This window comes from Arvicanthis niloticus, chromosome 20 (genome assembly GCF_011762505.2).
Source record: "Arvicanthis niloticus isolate mArvNil1 chromosome 20, mArvNil1.pat.X, whole genome shotgun sequence".
In the NCBI taxonomy this organism is placed as follows: domain Eukaryota; kingdom Metazoa; phylum Chordata; class Mammalia; order Rodentia; family Muridae; genus Arvicanthis; species Arvicanthis niloticus.
This window is the reverse complement of record NC_047677.1, coordinates 42947712-42964519: the sequence shown is the minus strand read 5'-3', so window position 1 is coordinate 42964519 and position 16808 is coordinate 42947712.

The window sequence follows — 16808 nt, the reverse complement described above, 5'->3', positions numbered from 1 at the left end:
GCCCCCCACCCATCCTCTCTCTCCCTCTGGAGCCAACTTGGGGGGAAATCTAGGCAGGCTGTACGCTCTGCAGCAGCCTTGTGTGGCGAGGACAGGCTATAGATCAGCGGTGATACAGTGACCTGTGTCTTGCCCTGGGGAGGACCACAGGACCCTGCTGAAGGGAGCACCACCACTTCCTTTCCTGAAGTAGCGGCCAGCAGGTTCTGGCTGAAGATGTCTCCGATCCTTCCCTTAGCATCTCATTTCCCTCAGCTGGTCCTCAGACACGTCCCCAGGAAGGTCACACTACAGACAGCTCTGTCTCCACCCATCTGTCAATCACTCATGGGCCTTCCATTCGCTTTCCTACCTTCCCTAAACATCTAGTGTGTATTTCCTGTCATCTGCCCACCCACCGCTCCCCTCTACCCATGTTTTAGTTGCTCTATCAGTCACCCCCGCCCCCATACTGAAATCACCGTGGGGCTCCTTGTTGGCAGGGAGCTTTGGTCTGGACCCTGGGGGAGGGACAGGTTAGAGGGGAAGGCAGCAGGCACTCGGCCTTTTAAGTTCCCAGGTGTAGTTCCAGCATCAGCCACTAGGGGCCGCATGGTCTTGGTTAAGGCTCTGGAGGCAGCACACCAGCATCTCCGGTTTCGTTAGCACTGGCTGTGGTTTCCAAGGGAACAAGCTTCAAGGAAGCAGGGAGGCACTTTCTTCCCAGTGCCTCTCAACAGCTGAAGCACACCTTGCCTCCGTTACCGGTGGGTCCTGTTGGGAGTTTCCGACCCACCTCTGCTTCTAACCAGACTTTGATGCTCTCTGGATAAGTGGTTTTTGTCACGATATTAGCAAGTTCTGACTTTATGGAAATTGGGTCTCTCTCTCTCTCTCTCTCTCTCTCTCTCTCTCTCTCTCTCTCTCTCTCTCTCTCCTCCCTCCCTCCCTCCCTCCCTCCCTCCCTCCCTCCTCCTCCTCCCTGGGATCAATTTAAAAAACAGACTATTTGACAAGTAAGCTTAAGTCACCTCTAGCACATGCTAGGGGACGATAGGAAGAACGACCCCCTCCCCAACCAAATAGTAGCCTAAACAATAAAAACGGGCATCAGTTCCTCTGCCTGAGAGTCTCTGTGGTTGGACTGAGCCAGGCTTTACTGCCTTGAACAGAAAAGGGAATCCCTAACTGGGATCTCTGCACTAAAATTGAAACCTCTGATTGGTTCCTGTAGGCCAGACCCCAGCAAAGGGATGTGACAAAGGCACCTACCCCATAGCCCTGCTCAGTCTCAGTGATGCCTGGGACCTCTGGGAGCCCACTGGGTCAGAGAATTGTCTCTGGGGCTACCAGGTGCAGTCAAAGCAGGAAACCCAGAATTTTCCTGTGTCAGGTCAGCCTGCTGGTCCAAGTGGAGGCACATAGTACCCAGAGGGCCAGTGCCACCCATGTGACTCTCCCAGCCTGTGTGTTGTCCTGTCTGCCCACTACTCCCTACACCTGCCTTGTGGATCTCTGGAGGTGTGTTCAGAAAGCCTAGCACGCGCAGGGGTGTGGGTGGCTGTTTGCTTTATTCTAGAATGTTAAAACAGCTGGTTTGGTATGGTGGTGTACACCTTTAATCCCAACACAGAGGCAGGTGGATCTCTGCGAGTGTAAGGCTAGCCTGGTAGCCTGGTCTACAAAGCGAGTTCCAGGACAGCCAGGGCTGTTACACAGACAAACTCTGTCTCAAAAATCAAAAAAAATCAAAAGGCGTGGTGGCTCACGCCTTTAATCTCAGCACTTGGGAGGCAGTTGGGATTTCTGAGTTCCAGGCCAGCCTGGTCTACAGAGTAAGTTCCAGGACAGCCAGGGCTATATAGAGAAACCCTGTCTCAAAAAACAAAACAAAAAAAACAAACAAACAAAACAAAACAAAAACAAAAAAAGTCAAACAAACAAAACCAGTCCTCAGGCTTGCCTTGTTCCAGGTGATGGAAGCGTCAGTCCACTGGCCTTTGGCCCTACATGGTGCCTTGTTCTCTCAGAGTGTACCCTTGGTGTAGTATATACCAGAGCTGGGGTACAGGCAGGGACCCAGGACCAGGGCAGGGCTACAGAGCAGGAAGTGGGAATCCTTCCTAAATATATGATACAGAGAATGCTTAAGAGACCTGCATTTCTCCCTTCTTCTATCCCCACTGGCAATATCACACCAGCCATGGCCTGGTTACAGCCACCAGGAAATCAGTGCTAAGAAGTTCACACTGTCTCCTGAGTGGGGCACTTACACCCACCAAGTCCTCAAGTCACTCAGCTGTGCCCTCCCCCAGCCTTGAGCAGGGCAGAAAGACCTTGTTTGCCACAGGACCTTAACAACCCAGGTGGAATTATGGAGCTGCATGTATAACTTCCTACAGTATCTTAGAAGAACAGACTGTCTGCTGAGCTTGTCTTAGGACATAATCCAGCTAAAACAAATGATAGGTTTGATGGGGCTTCCCCTATATACACAAAGTGCTGAATGTTAAACTTGGAGCCTTGATCAGAGAACTTTGTCTTGGCTTCATGTTTCTTTTGCCCTTCCAATCTCTTTTTCATGTCCAGCCCCCCTTTCAGGTAAACCCAGTTTGTTCGTGGCCATTAGGTGGCTACACTCATCTGTGCGCCTGCCAACAAAGGGTCATCTTTAATTTTGTAAAAAAATATTAGTGTGTATGTGGGGAGCATGTACACATCTTGGCACTCCTGTTGGGGGTCAGAGGATAATTTCTCTTGTTGTGGACCGCTTTGCCCCAAGCTTGGGGGCCAAAATGTCGGGGACCGCTCTATCAATGTTGGAACCCACACTGCCAAAAGCCTTGGGGGCTAAATTGTTAGAGCCCGCACTGCCCCAAGCTGCTCCAGTCCAAGGGACGGGGTTGAGCAAGAGAGAGAGTGAGGATAGACTCAGAGAATGGAGACCAGACAGAGTGTAATTCAATCCCTTTTATTCTTCAGTCTCTCTTCTACTCTCCAAGTCCCTGGTTCCTAGCACCAAGTCTCAAGTCCTAATCCTAGTTCCAGCTGTATTAAGTTCCTATCCTAGTTCTAAATTGCTAGTCTCTTTCCCAGTCACTAGTCTTTTCCCAAGTTCTAAGTCTCGAATCTCAAGTACTTTCTTCTGCCTGCCTCTCACCTTTTATATGTCTCACTTCTAAGTCATGCCTTTAAGTCTTATCTCTAAATCACACATTAAGTCACACACACCCAAGGGAAGATCCTGGGTATCTAAAACAAGATGTTATCAGAGTGTGCTCAGCTGTTGTAGGCTGTTGTAAACAAGTCTCTTGTCAGGGTATATGGCTCAAGATGGCTGCAAGGATGATAGCCGCCTTCTGTCGGCTCCCCACAGGTTCTCCCACTGTGGTCTGAGGATGGATCTCAGGTACATAGGCAGTGTCTTTCCCCACCCTGTCTCTATAGGAGTTTTCCTTCTGATTAAGGAAAGAGGTATAGGTAAGGTATAGGTATAGGTAAGGTATAGATATAGGTATAGGTAACATGGCTGTCCCCAGATCTTGAGAGGGGACCTACAACATGTGGGGCCATACAGGCAGAAGCAGGTGGATTTCTGAGTTCGAGGCCAGCCTAGTCTACAAAGTGAGTTCCAGGACAGCCAGGGCTACACAGAGGAACCCTGTCTCGAAAAAAACAAAAACAAAAAAAAGTTATAATAAATATAATACAATATTATTATGTCTATATGATACAGTTATATATCTATATAATTATAATAAAATTATTAAAATATATAATGTATTATATAATATCATTATAGGAGATATACTTTTATAATAATATATAATAGTAATAATATTATAAAAGAAAAAAGAAAGAAATCTCTTTTATAAAATAGTGCAGGTCTGACTCTAGCTAATACTTAAAGAGAAATTGGTCTCAAATAGACCTCACTAACATATATATATACATACACACACACACACGTGTGTGTGTGTGTGTGTGTATACCTGAGGCTTGTGCACTCCACATATGTAGTCATCTTTAGATTTTCTTTAGGTCCCAGCCCCAGGTTACCCTTTAAACAATTTAAACCAGCACACAAGTCTACAAGTCTCGACACTTGAGCAGATGGGAGGCCTTTGATGAAAGCAAGAGAAACAAGAGGAGAGGGCAAGAGCAAGTCTGGTTGTGTTTTTTTGTCAACCTGACACATCTAGGCATAGCTGGGGAGAGGGAATCTTTTGTTCTGTTTTGTTTTTTTGAGATAGGGTTTCTCTGTATAACCCTGGCTGTCCTGGGTTATACAGAGAAACCTCACTCTGTAGACCAGGCTGGCCTTGAACTCAAAAATCCACCTGCCTCTGCCTCCCAAGTGCTGGGATTAAAAGCGTGCATCACCATTGCCCGGCAGGAGAGGGAATCTTACTGGGAAAAAATGCTTTCATAAGATTGGCTGTAGTCAAGTCTGTGGGACATTCTCTTGGTTAAGGACTGGTGTGGGAAGGCCCAGATTACCGTGGCTGCTGCCATGATATAAGATGGGGTAAGAAAAAAAGCTGAGCAAGGCGTGAGAAGCAAGCCAGCAGGCAGCATTTCTCCATGGCCTCTGCTTCAGTTCCTGCTTCCAGGTTCCTGCCCTGCTTGAGTTCCTGCTGGGGTTTGTAAGCCAAATAAACCTTTTCCTCCACAAGCTGCTTTGGCCACTATTCTATCACAGCAATAGAAACCCTAACTAAGACGGGGACCTTGTGTGGCTTCTGTGGGCTGAACTCAGCTGTGAGGCAAGGCAGGTAGCTGAGGATAGGCTGGTATGGGGTATTTCAGCTGGCTTGGAACATGGCACTGTCCCCAGGTGTCCAGTGCCTGTCTGAGGGGAGGGGAGCAAGGTAGACATCCCTTAGAAACAGTGAGTGGGTGAGGGCCTAGACACCCAGACTGGGTCAACAGTGGTCTCTTGGGATGCTTGGTCAGTATCTCTAGAAAGCCTAATGCCAGCTGAGCTGTCCCTTCAGGCCAGCATAGCCCTGGGTGTCACAGCCATTAGCTACAGAAGCCAGAAAATGAACTCTACACAGCCCAGCTTCCTCACCCGCTGACTCTCTGGGTTTTGCCTATAGCAAAGGTCAGGGAGGAGAGGGAGAGAGATAGGGACTTGGTCCTTCCTCTTGTCTTCCTTTGGGTGTCTCTACATCACAGCAAACAGTTGCAGCTCAGTCTCCATCAGGTGCTCAGAAAGCCGGTGGAGACAACAGCCACAGAGGGAAAATCCGCCTGAGACCAGATGGGGGCGCTGTTGATCCGGCTCGTAAAGAGCATCATGCCGGCAGAGAGCCGGTTCAGTGCGGCGATCCAGGCCACTTGAGACACACACACCAGGTCTGGAGCCCCACACAAAGCCTGGATGTGGATTGTGTACATGTGTGCATGTGTGTGGAGAGAGTTATCCCTACTGTAGCTCACTTCAGCCTACCGAATCCACTCTGTCGTTTTAACGCGTGTGGAAGATAAAGAACTTACAGTGCAAAGAAGAACTTTTTTTTCCTGTTTGTTTTTCTCACAGTTTGGAAAGTAGCAATCTATGGTCAATTAGCGTCATTACTCTGGGGTCTCTGATGAGTCTCATTCTGACAGGAGCCCATGATAGAACATTGCTGAGGCCCCACGGTCTCTTTCAGAGGATTTCCCACTAGGTCCCACTACCTTTCAATCGAGCAGAGCTGGGGGCCAGCCTCTGGGGAACAGCCAGCATTCAAGTGCCAGTGATACCAGAGAAACCTGTAGTACAATTAATGCCACAAAAAACGTACTAGTGGCGCAGAGCCACGTGGAGGCGCATACCTTTAATCCAGCACTCAGGAGATCGAGGCAGGAGGATCTCTGAGCTGGAGGCTAGCCTGGTCTACATACAGAGTGAGTTCCAGGACAGCCAGCCAGAGCTGCACAGAGAAACCCTGTCTCAAACAACCCAAAACCAAAGAGAGAGGAAAAAAGGGAGGCAGGAGAGAGAGAGAGAGAAAGAGAGAGAGAGAGAGAGAGAGAGAGAGAGAGAGAGAGAGAGAGAGAAGCACACAGACAGACATACAGACAGAGATAGAGACAGACACAGAGAACTTACTAGTGAGCTTACTTGGGAAATACTAACTTACACAAAGTGGTATTTAGCTAAAGGAGGCTGCCTCCCATGGGACTGGAAGACAGTGTGCTAACCAGGCTTGTTAGGACCTCTGAGAAAGGAAGGTCTTTACATAATTGAAGTTTAGGGTTGCTGAGAAAGTTTCTGCCAGTGTTTACCCACAAGCTTGACCTCCAATTAGGCCCCGTTTCGGTAACAAAAGGAGACAACCCTGAATTACAGCCAGCTGTCAGGCCCATCTGCATAGCAAAGAGCAGCCTCTAATGAGCTGGGACTTGCTCTAGGGAACAATGCAGGGTCACAGCCTTCCTTAACCCCTGGTCTGTCCTTAAACATTGTGTGCTCTTCTCAGGAGAAGCATCCTCCTGCCAGGAGGGCGAGATGACCCAGGAAAGCAGCTGCCAGACAAGAGCAACCCTGGTGTATTTAAGAAATAATTCTGACAATACTTTTGCTGTGCAAACCTCCCATCTGCTCAAGTGTCGAGACTTGTAGACTTGTGTGCCGGTTTAAATTGTTTAAAGGGTAACCTGGGGCTGGGACCTAAAGAAAATCTAAAGATGACTACATATGTGGAGTGCACAAGCCTCAGGTATACACACACACACACACACACATAGTGTGTGTGTGTGTGTATGTATATATATATGTTAGTGAGGTCTATTTGAGACCAATTTCTCTTTAAGTATTAGCTAGAGTCAGACCTGCACTATTTTATAAAAGAGATTTCTTTCTTTTTCTTTTATAATATTATTACTATTATATATTATTATAAAAGTATATCTCCTATAATGATATTATATAATACATTATATATTTTAATAATTTTATTATAATTATATAGATATATAACTGTATCATATAGACATAATAATATTGTATTATATTTATTACAACTTTTTTTTGTTTTTGTTTTTTTCGAGACAGGGTTCCTCTGTGTAGCCCTGGCTGTCCTGGAACTCACTTTGTAGACTAGGCTGGCCTCGAACTCAGAAATCCACCTGCTTCTGCCTCCCAAGTGCTGGGATTAAAGGCGTGCGCCACCACTGCCCGGCAATATAACTCTTTTTGTTACAAGGGTTTTTGTTTGCTTGCTTGCTTGGTTGCTTGGTTAAAGATACATACACCACTGCTAACTTTTCATTATAGATGAAGAATTTTACATATCTTTATTTTATGTGCAGTAGTGTTTTGCCTGCACGTGTGTCTGTATGTGGGTGCTGGATCTGCTGGGACAGGAGTTACAGACAGTTGTGAGCTGCCATGTGGGTGCCAGGAATCAAACCCAGGTTTTTGAAAGAGCAGCCAGCTCTCCCAGAGTGCAGAACCGTCTCTCCAGCCCCGATTATTTCCTTCTTAATCTCTTGAGTGTGTGGAGTGATTTCTCACTGGGAAGGCATGGTCTAGAACAACAGCACCTACTTACATTTAAACAGTTTTGTTGTGGTGACACATAATGCAGAATTCACCGGTAGTAGCTACCCTGCAGGATGGCCTTGACAGGCTAGTGACAGGGGCAGAGGAAAAGCTCAAAAGACAGGCAGGAGCAGCAAGATTACATACACCACGATGCAGCTGTGGCAGGTGAGGCAGTAGCTGGAGCCTGCCTGGGGGCAAAGCTCTCTGCTTTCCCTGTGGACAGTCAGTAGAGTTCCAGTATTGTTGTTGTAGTAATTATTTTAAAAACAAAACAACAACAACAACAACAAAAAAAACGGCCACTGGTTAAGCCTACTGTCTAGGCTGCAGCATCTCTGCCTAGATCAGACACCATGTTCCAAGGCCACGAGGCCATGTGTGTGCCACAGCTAGAAACAGCCAGCCAGAAACACCAGCCCTGCCACCCACAAGATGCCAACGTGAGAGATGGTTCTGCCAGTCTTCCATGCTGTCTCTGCAAGGCTGGGCAGTGTGCAGACCATCCCGCCATCCACAGGGGCTCAGTACAGATGAGACTCTAAAGCTTAGATTAGCCAAAGGCTTATATATTTAGTAATGATCAATAACAAGATGCCCATACAATCAGAAGTGTGACCTAATACCCAACCTAGATATACCAACTACCTTTGACTGGCAGAGACTTGTGAACATTGGCCTCCATGTTTGCCTCTCTCTCTCCTCTCCCTTAGCTCCTCCTCTTCCTCTCTTTACTCCTCCTCTTCCTCTCTTTACTCCTCCTCTTCCTCTCTTTACTCCTCCCACCTTAGCTCCTCCTACACAGTACAGTTAGCCATTAGCACATTTACAGGATTGCATAACCACAACCTTCTCGCTGAGGAAAACTACCCCCAACTGTAGTGGATGCCCCTTCCCTCTCCCCTCAGCCCCTGAGACCAGACTCACTTCCTATCTCTGTGGACTGTTCTTTCCTGGACATTTCATAGAATTTGGAATCCCCTGGGCGGCGGCCTTTGTCTGGCTTCTTTACTTGAACACAAGTTTCCACCCAGGTTGACATGTGTCAAATTCCATTCCTCTTTGGTCGAATAATATTCTCCATGGTGATTATACCAGTATGGTGTACCTGATAAGGAAATACTTCTAAGATGCCTGAAAAAAGTCATATGGAGTCCTTATTCACCACTGGGAAGGATGTCACCAGTGGGAAGGTGATCCCCAGTTTGTTTTTAAAAGCAATAAGAGGCAGCTCGGGACATCTTCAGCAAGCCAGCATTGTTCACAGAAGTGGAGAGATAGCAGTTAACACTAACAATGGTCAGAATCACATCGTTAAGGATTTATGGCTGGTCCAGAGAGCAGTTTACTCCAGGAATTTATGGCAAATTAACTAGAGGTGACATCTGGTGTCTTCCTTAAATCACCTCGCCTACCCGTGAAGGCTGTGTCTTGTTGAACCTGGAAGTTTGATTAGTCTAGACGGCCAGCTTGCTCTGGGGATCCCATGTCTGCCCCGGGAGTACTGAGCACGGTTACCACAGGTGGTTGTCACATCCTGCTGGCTTTTATGTGGTGTTGGGGATCAAAGCTCCGGTCCTCACACATTAGATACTGAGCCATCTCCCCAGCCCTAAGGAACAGCCCTTTTCCTTTCTTGCCCCAGTGCAGTTTTGATGAGTCATAGAATACCCCCCTCCTTTTCTTTAAGAGAGCTATTTTTATTCTTGTGTAGATGTGTGTGTGTGTTTAATATTTGCATGTGAGGAGTCCAGAAGACCCATCAGATCCCCGGGAGCTAGAGTCAGGCAGTTGTGAACCACCTAACATGAGTGTAGGGACACAGATTCTGGTCCTCTGAAAGAGACAATAGATGCTTTTTTTTTTTTTTTTTTTTTTTTTTTTTTGGTTTTTCAAGACAGGGTTTCTCTGAGTAGCCCTGGCTGTCCTGGAACTCACTCTGTAGACCAGGCTGGCCTCGAACTCAGAAATCTGCCTGCCTCTGCCTCCCAAGTGCTGGGATTAAAGGCGTGCACCACCACCGCCCGGCTACTTTGGATTTTCTTTTTGCTTTTTTGAGACATCCAGATGTCTCCCTGCCTGGTCCAGAACTCACTATGTAGGCTAAGCTGGTCTTGAACTCAGATATCCATCCATTTACCTTTGAGTGCTGAATGAAAGGTGTGTGCCATGGCACCTGGATCTACCATGTATGTATGTATGTATGTATGTATGTATTATCTATTTATTTAGATATCTTACTAGGACCTAGAAGTTTTCTCTTAGTCTATCTAGGTTTCCTGGCTACGAGTCCCCAAGAAACCACCTGATTTTACTTCTCCTCTACTGGAATTACAATTCTGTTCTTTTGGTTTTGTTTGTTATTTTGTTTGTTTGTTTGTTTGTTTAGGCAAGGACTCACTATGTAGCCCCTGCCTGGTCTGGAACTTGCTATGTATGCCAGGTTGTGCTCAGACTCACAGATCTACCTGTCTCTGTCCCCTGAGTATGGGGACTAAAGGAGTGGAGTACCATGCCTGGCCCCTAAAAAAGTTTTAAAGTTACATCTTATTTAATTAATGTGCGTGTGGAGAAGGTGCGTGGGGGATGGGGGGAGTGCACACATGCCACGGTGCACATGTGGAGGTCAGAAGACAACCTGCAGGAGCTGGTTCTCTGCTTCCCCCGTGTAGGTTCCAGGAATCCAACCCAACTGCCTGGTTTTGTGCCAAGTGCTCTCACCTGTTGAGTCACCGACATGCCCTAGATTATGAGATTTTTTTTTTTTTTTTTTTTTTTTTACTTTTGACATCTTTGTGATTCAGTTGTTTTTTTTGCTTGGCATACTGAGCTGAGGGAGGGTTAGCAAAAAACTCTAAAGGACTGCTCTTGAATGGTGGCCATTGTCATTGTTAATAAAATTAAAGGTGGCTCAGAGCTCAGGTGTCCATGTGTCCCCTAGCCTAGGGAACTGTGGGACATCTGTATGCAGCTCTGAGATTCTGCAGGACACCTCCAGTTGGGCAGAGTGTGGAGCCCAGAGCTGAGCCTCAGTTCTCCTGAATAGGCTTGTCTCCTCTGTGGGTCACCTGAGGATTTAGGGACGGAATGTGGACAGAGCTCCCTGGCACAAGGCCCCCGGGGGACAAGAGCCCCTACTTCCTTTTCTCTGTCTGCTCATTCAGCACGGAGCAGCCTCGGGCCTTGAGAGGACATCAGGAGTGGGAATGTGGCATCAGCAAACCCAGAGCCGCCCCGGAAGCCCAAGCTTGCTTTCTAAGGCTGGTGGAGAAGCAGCAGCCTTGCTTTCCTGGGTGACAGGCAGATCAGGGGGAGGAAGGATGTGCCTTCCCTCGGGGAAGTGCAATTGTGCAGTTTATTTAAAGGAGGTTATATTTTTGGAGCGGTCTCTTGGAACAGGAAAGTACAGTCATCGCTTCAGGAAAGAAAAAAAAAAAGGGTGGGGTGGGGGGGAGAGGCAGAGTTACTGCTAAGTTGCCAGAGAGAAGTTCATTAGGAAACCGGTCAGCTAATTGTCTTCAGTGTTCTTCTGGAGTTTAAAGGCTACATTACAATAGTGATTTGTGTCTGAACGGGTCCACTATAAACAGTGGGGCAATCAGAGCTGGGAGCTGCAAGGAACGGAGAAGGCGCAGGGAATAGCAAGTGCCTAGAAAGCCAGTTCATCAGTGCTGAGTGAATGCACAGGCAGGAGGCAGAGGAGGAGCCTTCTCCAGCCCTGCAGCATCCCAGCCAGCCTGGCTCACAGTGTCCCAGAATCCTCTCCACCTCCTGGCCACCGGCACCCACTCTCGGGTCAGTGTAGGGAGATACATGCCCTGGGACATGCCTGTCTTGTCTGGTCCTGAGGAGCCTATGGTAACCATGTGGCCTTGTGTTAGCCTGGCACAAACAGCCCTGCTCCAAACAACCAAGGCAACAGAGATAGTGGCACAAGAGAATTTCTGCCCCCTTCTCTTCCTCCTTCCTCTTGGGTACCCGTGTCCTCGGGAGCCAGGTCCTGCCTGTGGACAGCTCAGAGTTTAATCCAGATGGGCTGTTATTGTAAGAGAGAAGGTGTAAGTGATCAGACATTGCTTCTAAGAACACGTGCTCGGAGCAGATGGGCTGACAAAGGCCAGAATCTTGGGGACCCACTAGGATTCTAGCTTTAGCAGCGCAGCTCCCACTGGGAGCCCCAAACCTCCATGAAATCCATAACCCCTACAGAGAGCATCAATCCTCTATGGGAAGCTATGGCCCACTGTGGGCCACCCCTAGTGCCCTCATACGAGGCCTGCCTGACTTGCCATGGGGCAACCTCAACGTTCACGGAAAGGTTGTGGTGGTGGTGGGGGGCGGTGGCAGGGACAGGTTCCTCTGACTCCAGAGCCTGAGAAACACACCCATCCTCATGAGCTTTCAATAGGTAGTGAAGAAGGACAACCCATGAGGACTTTGAGCTTGTGAGGTAAACAGTTGGCTGAGTGTCTATGTTGGAGCAGGCTAGCCTCTGGTTCTGCACAGGGGCCGTGTGTTTATCAGACATGTCTGAGCTTGGAATTGGACCTTGTGGTAGGGTGAAGAAACTGAGGTCTTATTCCCTCCCCAGTTCTGTACTGGGGGTGGGGGTGGGGGTCACTGGCCTCTTGTTTCTGCTCCCTGTAACCACAGGACGGCAACCTAACTCTCAAGCAGAGGCTATTGGCTGTGAGCTCTGTGAGGAAGGGTCTGCCCTGTCTTTGGTCTCCATGGTTAGTGTGCAGTGTGGCATGTGTCGGCCACCAGCCACACAGATGGTTGTGTCCCCTGGATGGGGCAGAAGATGCTGCCAGAGCCTAGGAGACTCAGCAAGCCTTGGGCCAGCCAGTCCTCCTTGCCTGAGTAGCCCTGATCTGGCCAGCAGTATCAGGAAGAATGTTGCGTGCCTTGACTCTCAGTACTCAGAGGTGAAGACAGGTGGCTATCTGTGACTTCAAGGTCAGCCTGTTCTTCACAAAGAGTTCCAGATCAGACAGGGCTTTGTAGTGAGACCCTGCCTCAAGCAAGCAAGCAAGCAAGCAAGCAAGCAAGCAAAACAAACAAAGAACAAGAAATGAAAAAAGGAAAAAGTTAGTTTAGCAGGGACCTCAGGACTGGGATGGGACTTTGGTGGCCTCTTTAAGCCCCGTTATGGGATTCCATCTATCTGAGGTTGGGGGGGGGTTCTGAGGGTTCTGGGTGACTTAGGCTAGTGTGTAGGGGAAAGGAGAGGCAGACAAGAGGATCTGTCAGGTCATGTCAGACAAATATGGCAGATTTCTGCTGAAGTCCCAAGAAAAACTTAACAGAAAGCTTGGGGTTGTGCAGGTCAGTTCCTGAACCATTTGCTGCCGAGGTGCTTCGGTCCCCGGTGAGCCCGCTGCTGTGGGGGTACAGACTGTAGAGGGTGGCAGCCCCGCTAGCCTTTTCCCCAACAGATGGCTAAGGTTGCCTGCAGGTGAGGCGCATGCTGTATTTATTGGTCCCCCACTAACATGCAGAATGTTTAGACTCCAGCAGATGCTGGGTCTGGCTGTGCCTTGGTTCCTGGTGGCATCCCGGGGCATCAGGGGATGATGGGTATCAGCTAATGGTCAATGGCCATTGTCTTAGGGTTTTACTGCTGTGAACAGACACCATGACCAAGGCAACTCTTATAAGAACATTTAATTGGGGCTGGCTTACAGGTTCAGAGGTTCAGTCCATTATCATCAAGGTGGGAGTATGGCAACATCCAGGCAGGCATGGTGCAGAAGGAGCTGAGAGTTCTACATCTTCATCTGAAGGCAGCTAGGAGAAGACTGGCTTCCAGGCAGCTAGGATGAGGGTCTCAAAGCCTACACCCACAGTGACACACCTACTCCAACAAGGCCATACCTCCTAATAGTGCCACTCCCTAGGCCAAGCAAATACAAACCATCACAGCCATGGAGTGGTATAGGGGGAAATAATGAAGCTGGTCCCAAGACAGGCTATTACTTGTATATGAACATGCTGTGTATGCAGGAGGTGGTTTGAACAGCCTGGGTCCTCTCTGCAGCCAGATGTAGCCAGTGGAAAGGCAGTCATGAGTCACCGTGTGAGCAAGAGACTGTCAGACCGGGAAGCTGGGACTGACTGGTATATCAAAGGAAGATACATCCTTGCTCTCCCTTGACTCCAAGCCAGAACGAGCAGCAGGAGCCAGCTTTGCTGAGCCCCTCAGTAGTGGAAGGATGAGAAGCAGCCCTGTAGTAATGAAGAAATGGGAAACAGGATGATGGATTACAGGCAGCGTGTACCCAACATCACCCCTTTGAAGAAACAACTAACTCAGGATCTGGGGTGTTTACATGCCATACTAGGCCTGCCTGCTCCCTCTCCCTCCTTAAATAGCCCGGTAGTCATTGAGTGCTATGGACATTTGACACATACTTGGAACAGACAGAGGTCAATGTCAGAAATGCTGCCTATGGGGATGTAATGGCTTGTATATGCTTGGCCTAGGGAGTGGCACTATTAGGTATGGCCTTGTTAGAGTGGGTGTGGCCTTGTTGGAGTGAGTGTGGCCTTGTTGGAGTGGGTGTGTCACTGTGGGTGTAGGCTTTGAGACCCTCATCCTAGCTGCCTGGAAGCCAGTCTTCTCCTAGCTGCCTTCAGATGAAGATGTAGAACTCTCAGCTCCTCCTGCACCATGCCTGCCTGGATGCTGCCATGCTCCCACCTTGTTGATAATGGACTGAACCTCTGAACCTGTAAGCCAGCTCTAATGAAATGTTCTTATAAGAGTTACCTTGGTCATGGTGTCTGTTCACAGCAGTAAAACCCTAAGTAAGACAGGAGACAAAAGATTCAAAACCAAAGCCAAAATCCCAGACTCTGAGAGTCAGGCCAATCAGGATCTGACCCTGAAGGAAACATAGTGTCTTAGACACCTAGAGTCTGACCCATGTCCGCATGACACAAATGGCCAGTCTCTAGGAAAACAACTTACAGTGTAAAGTTTACTACTCAGCAAGATAATGGAGGCCCGCCTGCGCCCTCAGACAGGATCCCACACAGGAGTCCCAGAAAAGATCACACACCTCCCTCCTCGACTGCTGTAGAAGAACACCCACCCCATGAACAGTCACAGGACAGTCCCCTCTCTGGGGACTCACTGCTGCTCCTTCATGGGTCTTGGTAAAGTGTTATGTCCTACAGAAGTACCCTGTCTGACACTGTCTCCCACGGCTTTTTGGGGACCCACAAGAGGACTTTCCCCTTGCCTCTCTGGCCTTTCTTATCCCTGGTGACTGTCATGGTTGACTGATCAACCCATGGAAGCGAAAGGCCCTTATCTAGGGCTACTGTTGAGAGACAAAGGCCTCATAGCCATGCCTGAGCCCTTTTCCTTCCTTCCTTCCTTCCTTCCTTCCTTCCTTCCTTCCTTCCTTCCTCCCTTACCTCCTTCTTCAACAATTTCATGTTTATTTTATTGATACAAGGATGGGTGTTTTGCCTATGTGTGTGTCCATTACCATGTGGGTGCCTGGTTCCTGTGGAGGCCAGAAAATGGTATTTGATCCCATGGAACTGGAGTTACGGATGGTTGTGAGCCACCTTGTGGGTGTTGGGAATTGAACTCAGGTCCTCTGGAAGAGCAGTCAGTGCTCTTAACCACAGAGCTGTCTCTTCAGCCCCTGGTTGATTTCCTTTTCAGAAAACCTTGCTTCATGTTTTAAATGGATAGGCCCTGGTTAGGGCTGCTTTCAGGGGATCAGAAGGCGGTAGGGACGAAGCTTACTGCATCCTGTAAGGGTAAGTGCCACATCCTTCCCCCTCGCAACCCCCTCACTCTGGTGTGGCCACGGTTGACAGCAAGCTTGTCCAAGGTTCATAAGTATGTTTTGTGAGGACTACCTGTGAGTCCCTCTGGTCTTTCTTGTCTAAGTTTTCTGGAGAGAGAGGAAAGGAATAGATTATGTGTGGCTGCCATTAACATCTCTGCTGGGAACCATATCTGAAATGTGCTGTTCTTTCTTTCCTTTCAAGACAGCTCTGGCTGTCCTGGAACTCACTCTGTAGACCAGGCTGGCCTAGAACTCAAGAGAACTGCCTGCCTCTGCTTCCCAAGTGTTGGGATTAAAGGCATACACCACTACACCTAACTTCTGTCCTTTCTATCAAAAGGCTAACAGGTCTCTTCTTTAAAATGTTAATAAAAGTTTCAGCCCCAGATGCCATCTGCAGCAGATATGTCCCCCCTGTGGGTTTTCTGATACCCACCATTAGATTTAAGGGCCCCATCAGCTCTAAGAACTTAGCCTGGTTTTCCAAGTTGTGAGCTCTGGACAGGCCCTTAACCCAGTGATTGTCTGAGATCAAAGTATATGTTCCAGGTTGCATCCTGTACTCAAAACTTACACCGCGAGGGGGTTGGAGAGATGGCTCTGCAGGTTAGGGCACTTGTTCCACTAGAAGAGAGGTGTGAGCTCCTGGGCCCACGTGGTGGCTCACAATGGTGGCTCCAATGGATCAGATGCCCTCTTTTGACCTCTGTGGGCACCCTGATGTCCACATAGTCAGGGCATTGCTATGGGCTATTGTGTGTGCCCACTGACGATGCACACACATAGATGCAGCTAAAACACTCATACGTATAAAATAAATAAATCTAAAAAAAATAATTAGAATTACACTTTGCTTACCACCTCTGTAAGAATGTGCTAAGCTCTCCACTGAGGAGCAGGGCCTCTCTGTTTTAGGAATAAAAATCCAGCAGGACTCCTGGCAGGGGGACGGGACATGCCTGCTGGGTTTTCTATGAATCTTCCACAGAAGTCAGACTTGGAACATTGGAGGGTATGGCCATTTTCCTGAAACCTCAGGCCCATTTCTAATACAGGGGGTAGCTTTTGCTTCTGTGGGGTGTTGAGTCCCTTCCCTTATGACTGAATCTTCATCCAATTCTGGCTGGGACTGACCAAACTGACCCTTTGGGTTTATGCATATGGATAGGTGTATGTGAAACCAGGTTTAGCTTTTATGACTGGGGTCCCCTATTCCAAGGGAAGACCCCAGGTTAGAGACAATCAAGAGCTTGGTCCCCCTTGAGGGACATCTTTGAGGATGCCACTCTATCTCATAGGACCCACACTTCTGTTCTGTATGACACTTCCTGGGACATATCTCTTTCTGACTACCTTCTCTGCCAGAAAGACCTCTGAGAGACCCCTGATTTCCTCTCCTCCAGTCCAGGCTCTGCCCCATCTCCCTCCTCTGCCCTGTCTAAAGCACTTATCTACTCTGCTGACTGTCAGTGGATAAAAGTGAC